This window comes from Arachis duranensis, chromosome 9, assembly GCF_000817695.3.
Source record: "Arachis duranensis cultivar V14167 chromosome 9, aradu.V14167.gnm2.J7QH, whole genome shotgun sequence".
Lineage (NCBI taxonomy): Eukaryota > Viridiplantae > Streptophyta > Magnoliopsida > Fabales > Fabaceae > Arachis > Arachis duranensis.
Genome location: NC_029780.3, coordinates 109,476,833 through 109,484,878, shown reverse-complemented (window position 1 = coordinate 109,484,878; position 8,046 = coordinate 109,476,833). Strand labels below are relative to the sequence as shown.

Here is an 8,046-nt window from a genome sequence, read left to right as displayed (position 1 = left end):
ATGTGTCTGTGGCATTTATGTATCCGGTGGTAATACTGGAAAACAAAATGCTTAGGGCCACGGCCAAGACTCATAAAGTAGCTGTGTTCAAGAATCAACATACTGAACTAGGAAAATCAATAACACTATCTGAATTCTGAGTTCCTATATATGCCAATCATTCTAAACTTCAAAGGATAAAGTGAGATGCCAAAACTATTCAGAGGCAAAAAGCTACAAGTCCCGCTCATCTAATTGGAGCTAAGCTCATTGATATTTTGGAATTTATAGTATATTCTCTTCTTTTTATCCTATTTGATTTTCAGTTGCTTGGGGACAAGCAACAATTTAAGTTTGGTGTTGTAATGAGCGGATAATTTATACGCTTTTTGGCATTGTTTTTAGGTAGTTTTTAATATGTTTTATTCACTTTTTAGTATATTTTTATTAGTTTTTATGAAAAATTCACATTTCTGGACTTTACTATGAGTTTGTATGTTTTTCTGTGATTTCAGGTATTTTCTGGCTGAAATTGAGGGACCTGAGCAAAAATCTGATTCAGAGGCTGAAAAAGGACTGCAGATACTGTTGGATTCTAACCTCCATGTACTCGAAATAGATTTTCTGGAGTTACAGAACTCCAAATGGCACGCTCTCAATTGCGTTGGAAAGTAGACATCCAGGGCTTTCCATCAATATATAATAGTCCATACTTTGCTTGAGTATTGACGACACAAACTGGCGTTCAAACGCCCATTCTCTGCCCTATTCTGAAGTTAAACGTCAGAAACAGGTTACAAGTTAGAGTTAAACGCCAGAAACATGTTACAACCTGGCGTTTAACTCCAAGAGAAGCCTCTACACGTGTAAAACTCAATGCTCAGCCCAAGCACACACCAAGTGGGCCCGGAAGTGGATATCTGCACTATTTACTTATTTCTATAAACCCTAGGTTACTAGTTCATTATAAATAGGACTTTTTACTATTGTATTTACATCTTTTGGATCGTCTTTGATCCTGGGATCAGGTCTTGGTCATTCTGGTTCCCCCTCTAGGGCCGAAGCCAATGAACACCTTCATTACTTATGTATTTTCAACAGTGGAGTTTCTACACACCATAGATTAAGGGTGTGGAGCTCTGCTGTTCCTCGAGTATTAATGCAATTACTACTATTTTCTATTCAATTCAAGTTTATTCTTGTTCTAAGATATTCACTCGCACTTCAACCTGATGAATGTGATGATCCGTGACACTCATCATCATTCTCACCTATGAACGCGTGCCTGACAACCACTTCCGTTCTACTTTAGATTGAGCGTGTATCTCTTGGATCTCCTGACAACAGAGCCTTCAATTTCATAAGATCAGAGTCTTCGTGGTATAAGCTAGAATCCATTGGCAACATTCTTGAGATTCGAAAAGTCTAAACCTTGTATGTGGTATTCCGAGTAGGATCTGGGATGGGATGACTGTGACGAGCTTCAAACTCATGAGTGTTGGGCGTGTGACAGACGCAAAAGGATTATTGGATCCTATTCCAATACAAGTGAGAATCGACAGATGATTAGCCCTACGTAACCCGTAGTTGGACAATTTTCACTGAGAGGACGGGAGGTAACCATTGACGCCAGTGAAATCCAACATACAGCTTGCCATGGAAAGGAGTATGAATGATTGAATGAAAGTAGTAAGAAAGCAGAGATTCAGAAGGAATGATGCATCTTCATACACTTATCTGAAATTCCCACCAATGAATTACATAAGTATCTTTATTTTATTTTATGTTTTATTTATTTTTTAATTATCAAAACTCCATAACCAATTTGAATTTGCCTGACTGAGATTTACAAGATGACCATAGCTTGCTTCATACCAACAATCTCCGTGGGATCGACCCTTACTCACGTAAGGTTTATTACTTGGATAACTCAGTGCACTTGCTGGTTAGTTGTGCAGAATTATGAAAAAAGTGCTGAAATTATGAACGCGCATACCAAGTTGAGCGCCATTGTTAGAGATCACAAAATCATGCACCAAAAACCTTCTCCGAAGCAAGTGCGTGTGCAAAAAATGGAAGTCTCTCATCTCCGAAAACCAATTTTGTTATCAACACACACTTGGGTTATGCCGCAAATACAAACACATCCCTAATCCTTACCCATCTGGCATCTTGCGCCAAACACTTGATTCTTGTCTATTCAATAAGAGGGCTAAGATAAGTCCATTCACCAATAACAGCAACAGCAGGTTCACCTATCTTCATGCTGATAATAAGCTCGATAAGGCAAGACATTATAAAATTGAGCAATCTCGCAATGGTCTACTACTCTGGAGAAGTACTCCAGGAGATTTGACTTCACTAACCTACGATGCAGGAACTAAGATAATTCCTCAAGGAGGCGATTTTTACGTAGGTAACCCATCAACTGGCCATTATGTTCGTATAGACAAATTTGGCTATGAATTCCATCCAAAATTTTTCAATCCATTTCTTGTCTTTGAACCTTGGAAATCTCCTCACTATAAAATTATCTTTTTGACCAAACTAGATGGGGATAGAAATAAACCCACAACCAAGATGAAGATGAGTGTTTATTCTTCAGAGACGGGTTCTTGGAGCAAAGTTGATTTTCCTACTTCTTTCCCAAATAATATTTATTACTTTGACCATGGTGTTTATTGCAATGGTGCTATACATTGGTACGCTATTGGTAAAAGTTCAGTCTATTTTGATGTTGATCACCTTTGTGTAAAAAATTTACCAACATTACCGTTACCTCTATCTGTACCACCTTCTGATATGCTAGATGTGTATTTTGGAGAATGCGGAGGGAATATACACTTGATCGTAGCAAAGTATGATGAAAAGTTGAGGTATGATATCTGGGAATTAAAGGAAGACTACAGTGGATGGATTGTAAGATATTATATAGATCTAACTTCTCTCCAATCAGATAAGGTTGACTTTGAGGTGTCATGTGTTGCTCGCCAACCACCAAAAGAAGACGAAGATGAAGAATCAATGCTTGCAATTGTGGCAGTTGATATGAGAAAATTCATGGCTTATAATTTAAAGGATCATAGCTCAAGGATCATCTATGAACACTACCATATTTGCATCACCAATATTTTGAAACTTTGGGAGGTATTTAACCGGGATTTGGATATCTCAGTGGTCTAGATGGTGTTGAAGGTCTGAGAAATCAGCTGTTACAGTAGATCGTATTTTTTTTTTTCTTTTCTTGGGTACTTTTTTTAATGTATACCTTTTGTTGATTTCAATTGTTCTTTTATGTTATTTTGATATGCTTCAATCATTTCTTTAATTTGTATTTTATTTGATAATATTGTTCTTTTATGTTATTTTGTTATAATAATGTTTATGTATGACTTGAAGGATCCACAAGTGATGACCACTGAGACTGACTACACTGAACTGCAAAGAAAGCTTAAGGAAGCTATATCATCATCAAGTAATTAGTATTCCGCTACATACATACTATGTATCTTTTTGTGCTTCACAAAATTATCTTATGTGGCCTCGCCTGTTTTTAATCTTTTTCGGTTAATTATAATTTATTAGTATCAACTGTAGGTTTGCAGGAATGATGTTTGAACTTGAGAGTTGATATATCATTAAGGTGCAATCGTATTAGTATATGTGGTAAAGTATAGTGCGGTAACTCATTAATGTATGTCAGATATAATAATAATAGAATGTAGTTTATTAGAGTCTCAATTCAATGTATCTACATTAATACTCTCTTCATTAATTCTGTTATCAAGGATGTGTTCCAAATTAAATGAGTTTAAAAAGAATCATTTTATAAAGAAGAGTCCTAGTTAAACAATGACCAATTTGAATAATTTTACAAAAAAATTTTTATTTTTTATTTTTTTTTTAAATTATGTGTTAAGTCTCATATCGTACGCATTGAAAAAAATTACAATATTTTCTGCATATTTCTTTCGTGGTACTCTAATTTTATCTTTTTAATACACAATCAATAACTACATATGTTCTTATTAGACTAAAATAATATGAATTGAACAATGTCATAACAGATAAACCATATTGGTTTCCATCTCCCTTTAAGCAAGGTCTGACTTCGAATTTTTGGAAAAAAATCGCTAAGAAAATAAATCCCACTCTGATATAAATATTCTTGGCTCGAATATATAATTGCTTCTAGCTAGCACAAAGAGTTTACATTATGGTTCAAGAAAAATCGATCGCTAAATTGGTTGTTATTCCGGTAATTTTTTATAGTACATACTTATAACTTAACTTCAAAATTTATATATTTACCAATTTGAGTTTCAATTTTCTTTCAATAATTTTTTGAAAGTTTAATTTTCTAAATTTCTCTTCTATCCCAGAATTATCTTATTTAAAACTTTATTGTTTCACACGCACAGTATGGGATCCTTTCTAAATACAAGAGAAAAGATGTTATGTGATGTCTTCAGAGATTATAAAAAAACTTTACCAATTCACAACTATTAAACTGAACTGTTTAACATACACTGAACTACGGGTTTTGGAATGGACTAGAGTGGGTATGGAACTTCCAGTGGAGGAGGCAGCTGTTTCAATGGGAACTGGAGCTCTTGAACCAACTCCATGAGACTTTACTGTCAGTAACACTTGCGAATGAGAGAGAGGACAGGGTCGTTTGGAAATTTGATAGAACTGGTACATTCTCCACATGCTCCTTTGTAAAGGTGATGCAGGATTCGGTCATCCCGGAGGCCATAACTAGCTATAGCTTCACTAGTGCTGTTTGGAGGGGCTTCGTCCCGCAAAGGGTGGAACTGTTTACATGGTTTGTGTTGATTGAGAGGGTGAATACTAAAGAACGACTATCCAGATTAGGTGTTATTGGTCAGCTTGATAATATCTGTGCATTATGCGGTAAGGCTGTTGAGTCTGGTTTTCATTTGTTCATTGGCTGCGAGCTCACTTGGCAGGTGTGGAGCGCATGGCTTTTCGCCCTTGGAAGGTTATGGACTATCCCAGGTACACTGAAGCAACACTTTGAGAGCTGGATGCATGCTGCACAACGAAAAATAGAGAGAAAGAGGTGGTTAGTTGGATTTTTCGCTGTAATCTGGACAATTTGGTTAGAAAGAAATGATCGGGTATTCAATAATCATGGCTCAGGAGTGGTGAAAATCATCAACAGGTCCTTTATGCTCTCTGGTGATTGGATTGGTGATGTTCCCTTTGGTTGTTGAGGCAATGCCAAAGATAACGAGGAGTTGAGGTGACTCTTGCGAATTTAGTAATGCTTGTATTTTGAGATGTACTTGTACTCATGGATCTCTGCTCCACTTTATTGTGTTGAGCGCTTTTTCTTTCAAAAAAAACGTCTAATTATTAAGTAACTATATTTCAAGACAACATGCTGGCTCTTAATTATAGACTATATATCAAAAAAAAGGACAACATTAATATAAAAAAAATAGACTTTAAAACTTTTGTTAGATAAAAGAAAGGATTTTAAAATTTTCTTAGTTCTTTTCATCCAAAAACTTTGAATAAAAATAAACTTTATTTTATTTTATTTTGGAAATTCCCTTGAATGGTCATGTGTTAATTACGACCTCTGTGACATATCTATATTCAATTCTATAGCAAAATCTCTTGGATGATATTTTTTGGGCGGATTAATTAGTTCAAAGTCCAAACATAGTGATCTTCAAGTGATTACATTCATGTATCTAGGTCCATTATATTGTACCACAAACTAGGAGTGTTTGCGGTGCGGTTTGGTTCGGTTTTTGAAGGAAAAGCCATCCGATTCGATCGTTTAATTAAGTTGTGGTTCGGTTTGATTCGTTTTTTTTATAAGGTCATCCGAACCGAACCAAAACAATTAAAATCAGTTTGGTTTGGTTCGGTTTGTTCGATTTTTTGAATTAAATAAAAAAAATTCTACCATACTATTATGCAATGTCATAAAATTAAAATCAATGAACAAGCAATGAACCAGCAATAAACCAAACAGAACAAAACTTGATAATCTGAACTTGGCAAATTAAACACCAAACAACACAAATTGAACTTGGCAAATTAAACACTAAACAGCAATACCATTATACCAACAAATTGAACACTCTGACTTGGCAATTGAAAACTACAATTGCGTATCGCAGTGAAACATAATTTCATTAATTTGAGATTTTTGTTTTGGTTTGTTGGTAATTTTGAAGAACTTGTTACTGAAAGATCCCATTAATATTACATAATTTGTGACCTAAGATAACATGTTGGAGTTGGAGATCCCTATCAGAAACTGAAAGCCTCTATTTTAGAAGCCAAATTCAAAACTTTGATCCTACAAATAAATTGAAAAAAAAAAACACAACTCCAATCATTCACCTATATCTGAAGCAAAAGGCAAACTATTTACTATTTTCTCATTGTTTTGTCCGTTTCTGTATTCATGTGAGGAAGAAAGTGGTTAAAACTAAAATTTTACATAAAATAAAAAAACAATATGAAACATACATGAAATGGTAAACATTACTTATAAACTATTTTCCAGGTTAAATTATGTTAATGATTATATTAAAATTGAACTAGATCCCTAATATCATTTTTCAGGTTAAATCTATTCAATTCTATCAATCTTTATATTAAAATTGAACTCCTAGATCCTAACGTACAAAAAAAGATGATTAAACTAAAGTATAAAATTTTGAAATAATCTATTGTTGAGATTCAAAACATGGGATCCGAGGCAACAATAACCCTAACCTGAATAAATTGAACAATAACCAGCAAGCAGCAATACCAACAAGGCAACAATGCATCAGTAAAGTTTACCTAAATAGATGGCTCGGGCTCCATATGCACTCGAATCGGTGGCTGGGTGAGAGACTTTCTGGGTGGAGGAGGCGAGGTCGGAGGTGGTGAGGTGACCCTACAGAACCCAGAAACGCTGCTGGGTGGAGGCGGCGAGATCGGAGGTGGTGAGGTCGGAGGTCCTGTGTTGATCGTCACCCGTGGCTGTGCTACCCTGTGGCTTTTAGGTCAGTGGGTGACTGGGTATTCGTCTTCGTCTTCGCAGTGGGTGGGTGGCTCAGGCTGGCTTCGACTTCCAGTATCAAGGAGTGAAGGAGGTGAGATTTGGAGGAAGAGGAAGGCTTCGGCCTTCGAATATCAAGGAGGTGGGTGGCTCAGGCTGGCTCCGTGGGGGGGTCTGGCCGTCTGGGTGAGTGGGCGAGATGTGGTGGCTCCGATCTGGGGTTTGGGCGGGGTTAGGTTTCCATGGGGGGAGGGAGTCGCGCAGCACGGCAGCAGTAAGGTAAGGTAAGGTAAGTAGGTAGGGTAACGCGTTTGGGGGGGTGGGGTAGTTTTAATTTTTAGAGTTTTGGGAAGAACCGGTTCGGTTAGGGTTTTGGTGGCAAGGTTTTGGTGGCAAGAACCGAAAATCGAACCGAACCGCAGAAAAATCGCAAAACATCACTTTTTTCGGTTTTTTCGGTTTTCAGTTATTTCGATTTTCGGTTTTTTCGGTTCGGTCTATCGGTTTAGTTCGGTCCGAATCGGTTTTGAACACCCCTACCACAAACAATACTTTGATTCTGAAAATCAAATCAAAACAGTTAGGTTTGACGCATACTATATATAAACCAAGCAGTAGTATCCCTCATTATATTAAGTTCTATATTAAGAATTGTATTGTGTAACGAATTCCATGTGCTAATTAGACGGAGATTTGTAAACAATAAATTTGAGAAAAAGCATCATCATATATATTAGGGATTAGGGAATCAAAGATATTAGGGGTGTTCAAAACCGATCTGGACCAAACAAAACCGACTAACCGAATCGAAAAAATCCAAAACCGAATAAACCGATAAAATCATATTTTGTTGTTTTTCTGTGGTTCGATTTGGTTTTCGGTTTTGATATTGAAAACCCTAACCAAACCGAACCGAATCGGTCAACTTAAAAACTATGAAAACCATTAGACCATTATCCCACCCCACTCCCATCAGATAACCTAACGTTCCTAACCCATTACCCTAACCCCAACGCAGCCACTCTCTCGAA

The 8,046-nt window shown here is 36.4% G+C and overlaps 1 protein-coding gene across 3 annotated transcripts in view; it reads left to right on the top strand.

Moving 5' to 3' along the window:
- LOC107467107 (PTI1-like tyrosine-protein kinase At3g15890) overlaps window positions 1–8,046 on the top strand; it is a 51,269-nt gene that overhangs the window by 24,297 nt on the left and 18,926 nt on the right. The gene's annotated exons all lie outside the window — the stretch shown is intronic.